The sequence below is a fragment of the Schistocerca gregaria genome, chromosome 8 (genome assembly GCF_023897955.1).
Source record: "Schistocerca gregaria isolate iqSchGreg1 chromosome 8, iqSchGreg1.2, whole genome shotgun sequence".
Taxonomy (NCBI): Eukaryota; Metazoa; Arthropoda; class Insecta; order Orthoptera; family Acrididae; genus Schistocerca; species Schistocerca gregaria.
In genome coordinates this window covers 445132607-445150626 of record NC_064927.1, presented here as the reverse complement: position 1 = coordinate 445150626, position 18020 = coordinate 445132607, and positions in this window count along the sequence as shown.

The following is an 18020-nucleotide window of genomic DNA, read 5'->3' as shown; positions in this document are numbered from 1 at the left end:
TCAAAATTCGGTGTACTTTGCCAATTTCTTTCATAATCTCCAAAGTGCCCTGTGTTATTATTTTGTGGCAGTTCCGTATTTTTATGTCCCTCTTCCCGTATTGGAGTGCGAGTGTCCTCTGAAATACGTAATTCTTGTATTACCTGTGTCAGCTGATCTTGTACTTCCCGGATTTCTCTTTGGTGTTGCGTATTAATTTGATTCTGATTTTGTTTGAATTTCCTAATTTGTTCGAACTCTTCTGTGTCATTAAAGACTACCGGTTTTGTGTCATTCAGATTATCATCTACCTTCGTAGATAAATTATTTAGCTGATCCGAAAGTTCAACTACTTTCTCTGATAATGAACTAATGTCCTCCATGTGTCTTTCCAAACCAATTTTCAGAGTATCTACTGTGTCCTTTAAGTTTTCTTGAGTTTTTGCAAGTTGCGTAACCGAATCGGTAGATGCAACTGAGTCAATTTTAGCTTGCAAGGTCTCATGATTTTCATGAACAATAGTTTGCAGTTCTTTTATGGCTGCTTCGTGATTCTGTAATGCATTTTCATGCCGCGAAAAAATAAATTGGAAATGCTCACAAATTTGTGTTTTTACGTCATTACAGACTTTTTGACATTTCGATTCGATTTTATGTAATTCAGTAGTTAAATCTTCACGTGTTTGTTCAAGCGTATGTTCCACTGAGTCTAACTTTTGAAGCTTTTGTTCCATTGCGTCTAACTTTTGAAGCTTTTGCTGTGTTTGTATCTGATTTTGTTCCATTGTGTCTAACATTTGAAGCTTTTGCTGTGTTTGTCTCTGATTTTGTTCCATTGTGTCTAACTTTTGAAGCTTTTGCTGTGTTTGTCTCTGATTTTGTTCCATTGTGTCTAACTTTTGAAGCTTTTGCTGTGTTTGTCTCTGACTTTATTCCATTGTGTCTAACTTTTGAAGCTTTTGTCCCATTTGTTGCATTAATTGTAATAACAATGCACTGATGTCTGAAACATGTTCCTTAGTGCTATTCGGCAATGCATTTGAACCGGCAATATTAGCAGTTTGAAAAACAGAAAATGTGTCTTGACTTATTTGAGAAAGCGGTGAAAACGCAAAACCTGAATCTACAGTATTTGCAAGAATGTGTGCTGTCATTTCGGAATCCTGAGGCGAGCTGTTGCCGACTGATCGATCGATAATTATTCCCTGTTCACTACTTGTTTCACTGTCTACACCATTGTTTGCAGCCTGCTCCATTTCCCTATGTACAATTACCAAATTACTACTTTGAACATTAGTTAATTCATTACTCGGTGGCGCTAACACACTGCCTTCGTCTTCACTGTCATTTCTCAGTTTACTTTGGAGCCTAGTATTACGTTTTTCACACGCCATTATTGTCACAATATTTCACACGACAACACAGATAAACACAATTTGAAGAGCAAAAATAAGAGAACACATTAACGTAGCACTGAAAATAATATCTAGTCAATTGCAAGCGCAGCTGTGAAATACTTGGTGCAACTCTACATTCATGCCACAACTGTTGTACTGTACAACAATGAAAGACTACAACTACAAAGGAGATTCTCTCTACAATTAGGCGCTAGCAATAAACAAAATGTACATTAATTACACAAACTACAAGAAAAAATCAGAAGATTCCAGTGAGGTATCCTGGCAGGGTCACCATATGAAATGTCCCCTTAGAAAAATTATACACGACTGTGCTTAAGCTGACACACAATATTTTTAGTGCAACGCAATCTGACTTCCAAAAATCCCTACGAAAGAATGGCCCTGACTAACATTAACCTATATGTTTCACAAATCACTTACCTCACAAAAATCTTCGTTACTCAAGCTACTGCAATACAGCGAGCGCCACTACTGCCAGCTAACTAAAAGATTCAAACTACAGAAGTCACTAACTACTGATAGGCACAGTTAGCAAATTAAAGATTTTAATAGAGAACAAACAATGTATTTACCTAAATAGTCATTATATATATATATATATATATATATATATATATATATATATATATATATATATATATATATATATCAGTTCATGACATCAATGCTTACAAATTTCAAAACTCCGCCATCTCTCACCCCACGTCCACCACCGCTGGTGGCTCACCTCCAACTGCACAACGCTACGCGCTGTTAGCATCCAGCTGCCGCTGCCCAACGCTACAATGGCGAGTATTACAACTATGCCAACCAGCCACAGACTGCACACGGCACAGCCAGTGATTTTTATACAGAGCGCTACATGGCTGCGGCATTACCAATAAAAAAAAACCTAAACAGCCTACTTACACATTTCCCTTTTTATATTTTCCAACCTACCTGCCCTATTAAGGGACGTGACATTTCACTCTCCGACCCGTAGCACTCCAGTTTTCTTTCTCGTGATAACGATGTCCTCCTGAGTAGTCCCTACCCGCAGATCCGAATTGGAGACTATTTTACCTCCGGAATATTTTACCCAAGACGACGCTATCATCATTTAACAATAAAGTGAAGCTACATGCCCTCGGGAAAAGTTACGGCTGTAGTTTCCCCTTGCTTTCAGCTGTTCGTAGTACCAGCACAGAAAGGCCGTTTTGGATAGTGTTACAAGGCCAGATCAGTCAATCATCCAGACCGTTGCCGCTGTAACTACTGGAAAGGCTGCTGCCCCTCTTCAGGAAGCACACGTTTGTCTGGCCTCTCAACAGATACCGCTCCATTGTGGTTGCACTACGGTACGACTATCTGTATCGTTGAGGCACGCAAGCCTCCTCACCAACGGCAAGGTCCTTCTTGTTATCGACTGTATACTCACGTTGTCTTCAGGTACTGTTGATACTAACGACGATACGCTGAATGATAAATATGTTTGACATCGCGTCACCAGATGTTATTCTTGAAAAATCAAGTTTGCCAAGATCGCTAGCGATTTAGTTTTATTGTAACACTGTAAGCTAGTTAATTACGTGCCTGCAGTTAAGAAACAGTAATAAGGTGTCCTGACTAACTATGCTGTGAACGTACCATAAGACCCTTTTTGTTATTCACTACATACACCCCCTCGAAAGAGGGGTGGGGGACTACAGGTTGTAAACTGTTGTCAAAACGATCAGATAATATCGATATTAACACTCGATCATTTTATTTTAGCGTTGACCACATGAAAGTAGTAGATGGTTGAACATTTTATAGGTGAAATATGAGAACTTGTGAAGAACCGTTTACGGTTACGTTCCTGGGACTTGATGAATTGTAATGTAGACTGCAGAGGGGATGCATCTGAGATGTTCAGTATCTCATTTCACGCGGCAGAGACAGAAACGCAGGGCACTGCGTAGGACAAGAGAGAGCGTTTGGTCATATTAACAGGAAGAGTTCTTATTGCTTGTTGCCTAGTTGTGTGCCGGTGGTCCTGCAAGCATGTGCCCTATGATGTCTGTCAGTAGAAACATTTGATTTTGTGACAAAGGACTTCTTCTAAGTTATGAGCTAAACCTCAAAACTATTTACTTATCAGACTATTTCCGAGCATGGAACCCATAGTCAGTGGCATCTGATACAGATGGCATTACGCAGCCCAGCCCCCCTCCCTCCCTCGCTCCCACGCACACACACACACACACACACACACACACACACACACACACACACACTGTAATGCTAGCATATCGACTTAGGTGCCAAGTTCTATGGGGAGAGACATTCATAGTTTTTCAAATTGAGCGCGGCTTTATTTTCAGGGATTCACAGAACTGGAGCTGAGAGTCACATATGCAATCATGTAGCGAAGGACAGAAACATGCGTGAAAGAAATGTATGGCGAATATTGTGATCACTAAAAGTGACAAAAGGTAAGACGCGGGGGTAAAAGTTACATAAGGGACCCTCCCTTCCACTTTTCGTAGTTTATGTACGGTATATGTCATAATATACATCAAAATATAGGTATTCTGAATTTACTTTTCGGTTTTAATTTTTATGACGAAACTTGCCTTAAATATATGGCGAAAGTAGAGGTTAGGCTAAAGAACATTCAGTCTTTTAAAGTACTCCGTCGTCAGGCCACGAGTGGCCTACCGGGACCATCCGACCGCCGTGTCATCCTCAGAGGAGGCTGCAGATAGGAGGGGCGTGGGGTCAGCACACCGCTCTCCCGGTCGTTCTGATGGTATTCTTGACCGAAGCCGCTGCTATGCGGTCGAGTAGCTCGTCAATTGGCATCACGAAGCTGAGTGCACCCCGAAAAATGGCAACAGCGCATGGCGGCCTTGATGGTCACCCATCCAAGTGCGGACCACGCCCGACATTTCTTAACTTCGGTGATCTCACGGGAACCGGTTATTCACTGCCGAAAGGCCGTTGCCAGTCAATCTCTTACCCCAACTTTTATTTAGCGCTCAAATTCGATGGCTTCGGGAACTCACCAACCAAACTGTCATCTTCCAATCTAACCTTGATCTCGGGCCACTCAACACTGTGCCTATAACCAAGATTTCCCGAAAAGTCTCACACCACCCACTAAGTTGAAGAGCTGTAAAATAAAGTTTATTAATTAATTAATTCGGTGGGAAGGAAGTTACTTTTGGAAATATAATGGCTCAGGTGTTTTAGACTGACAGGTGCGTGCGTGACCTGAAAAGGTAACTGACTTAATAGGTGCTCCACTAAATTTCGGGTGTGTAGCCGCATAAATTCAGCTACTTCTTTAATATTTCGGTTGCATGTAACTGAACTATCTTCAGAGAGAGCCGAAAGACTGACGCTCCATCACTCGCTGCGTTCTATTACACTCGTGGACTGTGCCACTGTGAATGTGGCCATAGATACACAGGACACCAGAGATGTTGATCGGCGGCAAAGAAGTAAGGCCTACAGTGTGCATGAATTATACCTGTGGCTGGGCAGTGGATCTACACTGGGATGTCGATGAATCACACGGAGCTCCACTGTCCGACATCTTCGTAAATTTCTTACAGAAAGCGTCGGATTCCATGACTTACCCAAGACGAAGCAGCTATCTCTATTAACCAAATTCGTCGCCAAGCGAATTTCAATTGTCTCTTTCACCACCGAGTCCCAGGAAGAATACGCATACGCTTGAATTCCGACGTTTTCATACAATAGAGAGTGACGAGTATCAATACAGTGTTCCGTTACAGCCGATTTCTTTGGCTGGTGTACATATGGTGTTCTGTATATCTTTCATTCGAATCATGTGTCCCAGGTATGAGAGGCCACATTCCCTCGGGATCTTGGAAATCCAGACCTTCCGCAACATCAAATCATGCTTAACGGAATCCAAAAATGCTTTGTTTTCGGAGGAGGACAATAAGTCACTTTGTGCTTGCTGAGGATTCGTCCTGAATTTCTACATCTACATCTATATCCATACTCCGCAAGTCACCTGACGGTGTGTGGCGGAGGGTACCTTGAGTACCTTTATCGGTTCTCCCTTCTATTCCATGGTCTCTTCGCGAGATATACGTAGGAGGGAGCAATATACTGCTTGACTCTTCGGTGAAGGTATGTTCTCGAAACTTCAACAAAAGCCCGTGCCTTGCCACTGAGCGTCTCTCCTGCAGAGGCTTCCACTGGAGTTTATCTATCATCTCCGCAACGATTTCGTGATTACTAAATGATCCTGTAACGAAGCTCGGTGCTCTCCGTTGGATCTTCTCTATCTCATCTATCAACCCTGTCTGGTACGGATCCCACATTGCTCAGCAGTGTTCAAGCAGTGGGCGAACAAGCGTACTGTAATCTACTTCCTTTGTTTCCGGGTTGCATTTCGTTAGGATTCTTCCAATGAATCTCACTCTGACATCTGCTTTACCAATGATCAACTTTATATGATCATTCCATTTTAAATCACTCCTAATGCGTACTTCCAGATAATTTATGTAATTTACTGCTTCCGGTTGCTGACCTGCTATATTGTAGCTAAATGATAAGGGATCTATTTTTGTATGTATTCGCAGCACATTACACTTGTCTACATTGAGATTCAATTGCCATTCCCTGCGCCATGCGTCAATTCGCTGCAGATCCTCCTGCATTTCAGTACAATTTTCCAATGTTAACAATGATCGGCTTCCCATATACGGCAGGAAAGTTATGGATTTAAAGTTTTAGTGTCCTGTTCTGCACTCCTTATCGCCATCTCTGGTTTCCTTCGCAGCGCCTTACGTGTTTTCGTTGGACAAAATCCATTGGCTTCTCAAACACTCTTTAAGTGTAGGAGGCAGTCCTGTAGACTGCTTTCGACTTGAAATGGTCTGTGATCTGTGAACTAAAGTTCTGTGGACACTCGTCGTTTGCGAAGGACGGTGGCAGCTATTTGCACGTAAAAGTATCTGTGTACGTCGGTTTCCGATATGGTGTATGTCCAAAGATGCCATCATCTTTGCGTCGAACTAAAACATCCAAAAATGGAAGGCATCCCTCTATTTCAATTTCCACTACAAAGAGTATTTATGTATGGATGGAGTACAAATGGTTTAAACACTCTTGTAGTTGATCTTTCCAGTGGGGCCACACTACAAACGTGTCGTCATGATACTTTCACAATAGAGTGGGCTTTGAGATAGCAGGTTCCACGCCTTTTCCTCGAAGTCCTCCATAAATAAATTGGCCATCAAGGGCGACAATGGACTACCCACGGCGACACCATTAGCCTGTTCAAAAAATCCTTTTAAAATAAAAAGTATGTCGAGGTCGCTATACGGTTGAATAAAGCTGAAATCTCTTTAACAAAACATTGTTCGTAAAAACCAGGTTCGACAAGATCGCTTGTAGGTCGTTTAATTGATTACCAGTTTCGACAGACCCGTCGTGGTTTAATCTCAGCTTGTAGCATATTAACAGAAGAATTTGCAAGCCACATAGTGATTTTGTGTCATTTTACAAACATCACTATGTGGCTTGCAAGTTTGTAAAGATCATGACATTCTGTTAACATGTTTCAAAATCCTATGATGATAGTACAGATCTGTCGAAATCGATAATCAATAAAAAGACTTACGAGCGATATTGGCTAACCGGTTTTTACGAGTAATATAACAGTTAAGATTGCGTCCAACAATTGACAGAGTGTCAAACATATATATCTTTATCAAACCTTCTACGAGTAAGTGATAAGGATTTTGAAAGCGGATCCTTTTTTAATAGTCACCTCGTCGAAGCTGACTAAAAGACCAGAACTGTTCAGTTTTAATGATTTTAGCTTGCCACTGAAGTCCGCAGAGTTGCGTATGTGATGAGCACATTTTCCTACCAGAGCGCTTAATAATGATGCCAAATGCTAGACACACATGTGAAATATGGCAGCGTACCTCCAAGACTGAATGGCCTTCCGAAGGTACATAAAGACAGACTACCCTTATGGCCAATAGTGAGCAATGCTGGGGCCCTCACTTACGATTTAGCCAAACATCTTGCATCCTTGCTGAGGCCATTTGTGGGCAAATGTCCACATCACATACGTAACTCGGCCGATTTTATCAATAGACTGGGGGCTCTCCGCCTAAGTACTTCTGATCTTTTAGTAAGTTTTGACGTGTTCTCTCTTTACACAAAGGTACCTCTTGCAGACTCCTTGCCACTAATGGGCAATATGTTTCAGGTGGGAGTCACTGCTTTGTTTCGCCACGCTCTCTCCTCAACATATTTTATGTTCAACCAAGAATATTTTGAACAGATTGACAGCGTCGCCATGGGTAGCCCCTTGTCCCCATTGATGGCCAACCTTTCCATGGAGAATTTTGAGGAGAGAACACTTGAATCAGCAGCTCTCAAACCAACTGTTTTTTGGAGCTACTTGGATGACACTTTCGTAGTGTGACCTCATGGAGAAGATAAATTAATGGAGTTTTTCGATCACCTCAACTCCATTCATGAGAACATTCGGTTTACCATGGAATTAGAGAAAAATGGTTGCCTCCCTTTCTTGGATGTGCTAGTTAGACGGAAGAGTGATGGCTCCCTGGGGCATTCGGTTTACCGAAAGCCCACAAATACTGATTTGTATTTAAATTCGTCCAGCTGCCATCACTCATCGCAAACAATGAGTGTACTTAAAACACTTGTACACAAAGCTCATGTAGTGTCAGATGCAGATAGTTTGCCTGAAGTGCTTGCCCATCCGAAGAGGGTTTTCAAAGAGAATGGATATTCTACCCGGCAAATTAGCAAGGCACTTACAATTAAGCCAAAGAAATAGGGAGTGAAGAAAGAAGAAAGCACGCCTACTAAATCTTTAGCTTTTCTTCCCTTTGTTGGCAACATTTAATTCACAATTGCAAGAATCCTCCACAGTTTCAAAGTGAAAGTAATTTTCCGTCCACCATCGAAGATTTCCGACGTTCTGGGATCGGTGAAAGACGATCTGGTATTGCGGAAGGCGGAAATTTATAAAATACCTTGTCAGTGTGGCATGTCATATACAGGACAGAAATTGCGAACAGTAGATGAACGTTGCACTGAACATCAACGCTGTACTCGCCTTTTGCCACCTAGCAAGTCTGCAATTGCTGTGCACTGCATTTCCATTGGATACTGAATGGAGTATGACAAGACAACAATTTTGGCCACAGCAACATCCTTTTGGGACTCCGTCATAAAAGAATCAGTGGAAATTCGCATGACAGACAATCTTATCAACCATGACAATGGCTACTAGCTAGATAATGCGTGGAACCCCGTCATCTCTAAGATCTGTTCCAGACGAAGGCGTCAGAGTACTCCAATGGCTGCGGCAATTGACAACGCCGAAGACAGCTGAGTTCTGCAGTTCCACCAGCGAGGGCGCTGCTGGCGGGCGGTGTGGTTCGTCTCACCATATGATTTTGACGCATGCGCGGAATACTCGCTGCACGCTATATTTTACGGAACGGAGGGCGCCTTCTTCAGTCTTCGATGGCTCACCTGAGCATGGTTGGCGGTTGTCCAGTCGAAATATCGTGGATGGGAGCTAACGACGACCGGCTGCAAGTCCGAAATCTTTTTGAATGACAAGGCACATAGTTTGGAGAGCTAACGTTACTCACTGTTTGGCACATAAGGAACTGCATCCCTTGGTTTCAATCTTCGCACAAGGGGTGCCTTCAGAAGCGAAGCATTCGTTATTAATACCTGGATAATGAAGTCTTTACTAATCTCCTGGTATGTGGTATCAGTTAGCAAACTGCACATTTTATCTTGAGAGTCGTAATGGGACAGTAAAGCAGCAGCATTATTTTTATCAGCTGGAAGAGCCATCTGTGTTACAGATATATTGTTCCCTTGTGGGTGAGATTTCATGAAAGCTCGGCAAGTTTCACGTCTTATTTCATTTGCGGAATCCGTGGTGAGCTGCTGAGCAGCTTCTTCAATGGCGCTGATGCACGCAGGAGGTTGCAGAACGGCACTAAGTACAGTACAATTCGTTTTCTGAATTCACCATAAGCATGAATGCAAACAGAAGTATTTTTTGGATGAATTTGCTATCTAATAGACAATGACTAAAAAGGGTGTATAAAAGCAAATGTTAAAAACTTTAAGGATTTGTTCTTCAGATGAAAAAATTACATAAAAGTCGTATTAACATAGGGCCGAAAGTCTTCGTTGCGGAAGAGTGAGAGGAATTCTCTGTAGCGACTACCGGTTGTGTAATTTATCTCAGATGTGCACTTTTATTCAATTTCTTGTTTACAGTTAGTCATGGCTTTTGTTTTATCTGATAGTCGTTTGTAGTGTTTTAGAATAACTACCATCACAACGATGCATCCAGCGTCTGAAATGACGGATATGCACCATTTGCACGGCCCAGCAGTTGGGAATGCGGATGCAGCACAGCTTTATCTTCAACTATCTTAATAGTCATATCTGGGCTTATGAAAAGCCTCATGAAGTGCGAGAAGACTGAAATCAACAGTGGTTCAGCCTCAGCGTGTGGGATGTAATCATTTATGACCATCTCATTGCCCCCGACTTCTTTCCGCAACATCTTACTGGACAGTGTAACCTGAGTTTTTCAGAAATGAAATACAACATTTACTTCATGATGTACCTGTAGATGTCACCAATTGATAATGGTTTACACACTGTGGTGCTCCACCACACTTTGTATTGACAGTTCGTCAGTATCCCGATTAATTTCTGGACAAATGAATAGGTCGTGGGAGGGGGGGAGGGGGAGGGAGGGGTGGCCCTTTTCATTCCCTGCCCTATGGTGAGATTTGAATCCAATGGATTTTGTTTTTGGAAACATTTAAAATCCTTGGTGTATTCGACATCCAACCCAATGTGGATGTTCTGATGGAGCGCATCATAAACGAAATTTTACAGAAAACATTATCATTTCTCCACAATATATGGAATGGAGACTCAGTGGATGCATGAAAGCAAGAGGTGTCTCTTCGAGCAACTTTTGTAAATTAAGTGGTTTTCTTATTGTATCATTTCTGTGCCATGAATAATAACTCCTTTGCTATCTCCCGTACAAAGGATTTTTGGACCTACGTTCATTTGAAGTTTTTGTAATGTTTTGTTACTAACAACAAATCCCTAAAATTTGTGACATATGATTTTAGGCACCCTGAAATTGTAAGTACTTCCCTATGAATTATCAAATACAGGATGAACCAGATCTCTCCCGACAAACTTGCAGAGATAGTAGTGTAGACAAGACAAACTTTGTGATCATTTTCTTCACAGTGACACTTGTCAAGGACCTTAACCATTCGAATACTCTTCTTATGGCGACAGGATAGTAAAGCTGCAGTAGCAGATTCTCCATTCCGATTGTAAAGCAACACCAGCAATGTCTTTTCTGATTAAGAGGTGCGACAATAAAGTAATGAGACGGATTTTCTTTGCAAGATGTGGCAACCCTGCAGGCTTGCGTAGGCACAATATCTTTTAGCTTGGCCTATAAGCTGCTTCTGTTCCAAGTGGCACATCGATGCAACTGCTCAGTCGTGAGTTGTGCTGTAATAAATCAACACGTGTTTGTGTCTCTCGTCACGGAAATGGAACCACATAATATTGTGCAACGGTATACCATTGCTTTTTGCGTTAAATTGGGTGAAAACACGACGCCAACTTACAGTAAGCTTCAGAAGGCTTTTGGAGAGGAGGTTATGTCAAGAGTGCAAGTTTTTCATTGGCATAAAATGTTTAGTGAAGGCAGAACGAATGTTGAAGACCGCAGTGGACGACCATCAACTCTCACAGACGGATGTCAACTTGGCCAGGGTGCGTGAACTCGTACGATCTGATGGAAGATTATCCGTGAAAATGATTGCAGAAGAACTGAACATCAATCGAGAAACGGTTCATCTAATAATAACTGAAAATCTTGGTATGAGAAAGATTGGATTCTGCATCACGATAAAGCGCCATCCATACTGCTCTGCCAGTACAGCAATTTTTAACCTCAAACCAAATTTCAGTACTACCGCAGCCACCCTATCCTTCAGATATCGCTCCGTGTGCCTTTTTTCTATTTCCAAGAGTCAAATCGGCGGTCAGGGGACACCGTTTTCAAACAACACAAGATGTCCAGAAAGCTGTGACGAGGGTCTTGGAGGACATTATAGGAGATGAGTTCCAGAAATGTTACCGTCAATGGCAGAAGCGCTGGAGAAAGTGTGTGGAATTAGAAAAGAACTACTTTGATGCACACAACACTAAACTTGTCTAAAATGGTAAGCAACTTTTTTTTCACATAAGTCTCATTATTGTCGCCCCTCGTAAGCCAACGTACCGCAGTTTCTGGCGCATTTCACGCCTCTTTCACCATAGCCGATATTTTACACGATTCTCATGCGCCGGCACTGATCTGTTCCTGTCCAGAGCCATCTGCTGGCAGTTTCTTGCACGCATTTTTTGTTTCAATGAAACCTCATTTCATTTTAGGCTTGTGCGTCAAATTTTCCCTCTCTTTCTGCATTATTCCGTAAATTAAGAGATTATCAAATGTTAATGAGGAGGTATTGAATAGGATTAGGGAGAAGAGAAGTTTGTGGCACAACTTGACTAGAAGAAGGGATCGGTTGGTAGGACATGTTTTGAGGCATCAAGGGATCACAAATTTAGCGTTGGAGGGCAGCGTGGAGGGTAAAAATCGTAGAGGGAGACCGAGAGATGAGTACACTAAGCAGATTCAGAAGGATGTAGGTTGCAATAGGTACTGGGAGATGAAGCAGCTTGCACAGGATAGAGTAGCATGGAGAGCTGCATCAAACCAGTCTCAGGACTGAAGACAACAACAACAACAACAATGGATTATTGAGTCACCCTGTATATCAATAGAACGAAACAGGAACTTGAGATTGGTGATAAACATACCATTACAGCTCATCATAGCTTGATAGCACAGTGCTTCAATAGACTTGATTCTATTGGAGGTAGTTCGCTATTACCTTCCTCCGACCTTTGAGCTGACTTATCCACCCAGTTATAGGGGTACCTACAGTTTAAGTTGGTCCACGAACCGCGAAGCAACTCGAGTGTTTTCCACGTTAGGAAATATTGCCGGAAATGAAAGAAGTGGAGATTGTATTCTTAAGACAGATCACAGATCGAATTCAGGTCTATTGGATCCGTAGTCTGCCGTTTTCCTACTGTGCCACCAACCCACTTCTATCAAAGTAAAATCGATACTCATGATTAAATTTGCGACCTCACTTAAAAGTAATACATGAACAGCAGCAACCTGACCATGACGCTTCGTGAGAGTTATTAGCAAACTTCGAAAATTCCGCAGAATTGCCACCAGACTTCAGCACTAACCCAACGAAGTACCTGCGTAATAATTGTTCATTCTTTATTAGTTACGACGACACGAGAGATCTGTGGCATGGATGTCTCTCTGTTGATGTTCACTTACAGTGATTTGTGAAAATGGAAAAAAATAGAGTTTAAAGTAATGATAAAGTGCTCCGTACAGAAAGATATTAAAGCGAAAAAACTTCATGCCAGTTTTCAGAACACGCTGGAGGAGTCTGCTCCTTCATATTCATCTGTTGCCAAGTGGACAAACTAGTTTAAATTTCATCGGTATAGCTGATGTGCTTAATGTTCGGCCAGGGCCAACTATGGCTAAAGGTAAGCGAAAAAATATGTATGTTTCACATGGAATAAAGTGTCACCACTCCAGAAACTACTGCAAAAAATGCATAAACGGTCGTATATTATCGCCGAGTGTAAGTGCGAGAAATTGCTGAAGCTGTAGGTACGTCACCTAAGTGGGTATTTCGCATTGTAACGATTGAAACTGACATGAGTTAATTATCTGCCAGCTGGGTGCGACTCTTAATGCAGGATCAGAAACGCGTCAGAATGGAAATGTACCAACAATATTTGACTCATTTCAGAGTAACCAACAAAATTCTTTGCTCCGGTTTGTAATCACAGATAAAACTTTCGTCCACTGCTATAACCTGAGAGAAAATAAAATCAAAGAAATAGTCAAAGCAGTGGAAACGAACTGAATCACAACCAAAGATAGCAAATGCAATACGGTCACGGCCTAAGTTTTCTCGGATCAGAAAGGGATTCTGCTGACACACTCTATACCCACTGGTCAAACAATTACGGAACAATGCTATGCTAACCTCCAGAACCACTACAGAAAGCGATACACAAGAAGAGGCCAAGTTTGGCATGGACGAAACTCATTTTCCATCACGACAATGCGAGTCCATATACAAGAGTCGTTGCCATGGTAAAAATACTGAGGTATGGCTAGTTGCCATACGGACTACACTGAAAATTAAAACGTTTCACTGAGGTAACATGTTTCTTTCTATTCCATTCCTTAAAATTTTCAAACTACCCTCGTACAGTGAGCATACACACTGCATCAGTAACGCCCAGAAAAAGGCGTTCGCAACCGTCAACGTGGACAATCAGCGCTCGGGCAGTGGACACGGATGACGGACTGACTGAGCACAAATTTCCCGCCACATTAAGCTTTCCGCGAGTGCTACGTCATCAGCGGGCGGGCACGGCACGCCGAACCAACTTGTTTCCTGTCAATTTCTGACCGCGGCGCTCCTCGCAGTCGGCCCCAATAACTGTCGCTGGCAAATCAACTGTGCACCGCCCAATAGCGCGCGCTCCGATTTGGCCGCTCGTACGTCACAGCGCGACCGGCCGCAACTCAGCGTGGGGCACGTCCGGGAGGACGACAATATGTCGCGCCATTGTGAAGACCGCCCTTCCTGCACGCCACCCATTAATCAGGCGGGCAGGTCGCTACAATAATTCCGCGCGCAGCTACAATTTCACGTCAATCTGCACTGCATAGATACGTGTATAAATTATTTTCTCTCAACAGTTTATTAATCACACTACCGTTTGTGAAAATTGCAACTAAAATAAACTAAACTCCATGGGAACAGTTCTCCGGGGCCCCAACGGTTCTGTCCGACCGCCGTGTCATCCTCAGCCGAGAGGCGTCACTGGATACGGAGGTATGTCGTCAGCACTCCACTGTCCCAGCCGTTGTCAGCTTTAGTGAGCGGAGTCACTAGTTCTCAGACAAGTAGCTCCTCAATTGAACTCACAAGGGTTGAGTGCACCCCATTTCAAACAGCGCTCAGCAGTCTACGACGGTCACCCATCGATGTGCTAGCTAAACATGACGGTGTTTAAGTTTGGTGATCTGACGAGAATCGGTGTTTCCAGTGCGGCAAGGCCGCTGTTGAAAATCGCAATACTCAGAAGGAATGTATCTGAAGCAGTCCAGAATCAGAGGATATGTTGAACAGTAGAACCAAATAAGTGGTGAAGATTGCAGGGAGATTGGCCCAGTAGCGTCCTCTCTTTTGTGACTGGGAGATCAGTGTTAAGTCAAAAAAAGCTTTAAATGGCTCGGAGCACTATGGGACTTAACTTCTGAGGTCATCAGTCCCCTAGAACTTAGAACTACTTAAACCTAACTAACCTAAGGACATCACACACATCCGTGCCCGAGGCAGGATTCGAACCTGTCACGCGGCTCCAGACTGAAGCGCCTAGAACCGAACGGCCACACCGGCCGGCTCTTGTTAAGTCGTGCAGAGCCTTCAAATGATGTGGAAACGTGCAAGTAATTGCCGCTATGCTCTCTTGACGTCGAAGGATGCAATATCAGTATGTCAGTGTGAGCTAATGGGGCAGATTGATTGGTCTCTGGGGAACGGGATTGTCGTGTCGCGACTTTACGGGTCCTGCAGTGCTACTACAACGACAGTGATGCATGTGTAGAACCAGTAGATAGAAGAGGTTCATACACAGCGGTTAGTGGATACTGGACCTGGCAAAGTGACCACAGCGCAGGACGACCGCCAAGTTTTCCGCATGCCCGTTACCGACAGAACAGTTTCGTCCCCAGTACTGGCACTGCAACGGGTGTGAACATGTCCATCTTGAGGCTTCGACACCGTCTGCTAAGAGCTGGATTCGCGGCACACTGCGTTGGTTTCCACTGGCAAGGAGCTTCCAACATTCCATGACGTGTCAATAGACATATGAACGCTGTTACTGGCGTGCTGAGTAGTAAAACGTAGTGTTTTCCGACGAATATAACTTTGACTTCTCTGCAGTGATGGCTGCACATGTATTATACGGTAATGTTTCGAACGAAATCGGGCAGACCGCATTCTTTAGCGGCAGAGCGGACAAATGTCCAGGGTTATGGTTTGGGCCGCCACTGGATACAGAGTGCAGTGTGACCTCTTAAATAAGGAGGACAATCTAAATAGCACCTAGTCTTAGACAATGACCCTCAAGCAGGCAGCTCACATATCATATTTCATCAGAACAATGCTCGAGCCGGCCGGTGTGACCGAGTGGTTCTAGGCGCTACAGTCTGGAACCGCGCGACCGCTGCTGTCGCAGGTTCGAATCCTGCCTCGGGCATGGATGTGTGTGATGTCCTTAGGTTAGTTAGGTTTAAGTAGTTCTAAGTTCTAGGGGACTGATGACCTCAGAAGTTAAGTCTCATGGTGCTCAGAGCCATTTGAACCATTTGAACAATGCTCGACCACATATGGCGTGGAACGTACAAGCCTTTTCGGAGGAACAAAGGACACCATTGCTTCTCCGGGCTGCACAAAAGTCTGATGTGCCGCTTACCGAACGTGACTGTTCGTTCTGGTCCTTCTGCAACCACTGTCGACGGTTTATGGACTCGCCTACAAACGGTGTGGCAATGTGTTCTCCGGCGGCATGTCCTGGTTGCGTGTAATTCTCCTGTACGACGTCTACAGGCTCTAACTGCAGCACGTGGCAGCTGAATTCTATTGTTTCAAGTTTCATTTTTGTAATTCTGACCGTTTACATGTGATCACCTCACTAATCTGTGGAAGAAATTCAATTCTAACCACGTGTCTTCTTCTTGGTAATGCAATTTTCGCAAACAATAGGAATATTAAGTCAAAGGAAAACCTTTACAAAGCTCAAATTATGTGTAAGGACACACAACAACGTACACCCAGTTCAATAAGTAGATTCTTTTGATTCATATTTTATTACAGTATCGTTTCTACTTAACATAAGCAATTTATTAGGCACTTTTTAATTCACTGCATTGATTCTATACTGAGTGGCCAAAAGGCACACAGGTGTGACGACTGAATAAGAAAATTGTCGAACAAGTATTACTTGTAACAAAGTGTTGAGACAGTGAAAAATTAGGTGCAATCAGTAGTAATACCATATGGTAACAGTTGGTGCCGCAAAACTGGATGGAAATAGATAGTTGGATTTCAATTCCCTTATTTTGTTTAATAATTTACCTGCGATTCAACATCAAGAAAATATCGATGCACTAAAGCAGAGTTCACTGTCATCACAATATAACACAGCGCATATCATACGCATATTTAGCAGATAGCTTCTTCAGTGTGAGGACACATCGGAACTCTTTCTCAAGATAAAGACTCAGATGTTTCAACTACCACTACTAAAGCTGGCATGTTGGAGACTCACTGAAATTTCACAACAGTTAATTATTATCATGGAAAAAAGTTCGTTGTGCAAATAAACATTTAAAAATTAACGCTTAAACGTTCAGGAACAGGAAAGTTCAACATCTACACTTCATAACAGCTTTCCATCTTATAGTTATTGTTACTGTGGTAGTCCTTATTTGCAAGACCGTTACGGTATAGTTTACTAGTCTAGTCTATGCAGTAAAAGATTCTTTATCTCAGCAAAAGTGCTACAGCCTACATCCATTTGGACCTGCTTGCTGTACTGATGTGTTGACATCCGTTTAGAGTCTTACCTCCCTCCGGAAAGTAAATGTCAGAAATTGAATACTATATCCCTGTCCCTTATTCTAGTTACACTGGACCACAAAGCCGCTGTTTCCTCTATTCCATTCAGTATCTCTTCTGCCGTCCGATGTGCCAACTAACCACCAGCTCTGTAACATTACATCTCAAAAGCATTTATTATGCTCTTGTCTGGAAACTCGCAACGTGCTGCCATGTTTACCTCACCCCTACTGTATCCACCCTCTAGAGTCAGAGAAACTGGTACAACTGCCAAATATCGTGTAGCACCTCCGTGAGCACGCAGAATTACCACAACACGAGTTGGCATGTATTTGATTAATGTCTGAAGTAGTGCTGGAGGGCATTGACACCATGAATCCTGCAGCACGTGCACAGGCATCTCAGGTATGCTCAATAATGTTCATGTTTGGGGAGTTTGGTGACCAGCGGAAGTATTTAAACTCAGAAGAGTGTTCCTGGAGCCACTCTGTAGCAATTCTGGACACGTGAGGCGTCACACTGTCCTGCTGGAATTGCCCAAGTGCGTCGGAACGCACAATGGACATGAGTGGATGAAGGTGATCAGACAGGATGTTTACGTACGTGTCACCCCACAGAGTCGTATCTAGACGCATTGTAAGTAGACTGTTTAGGTTTTTATGTTGGTAACGCCACGTAGCGCTCTATATGAAAATCACTGACTGTGCTGTGTGGAGTCTGCGGCTCATTTGCTTTGTTGTAGTATTGCTATTGTAGTGTTGGGCACTTAGAT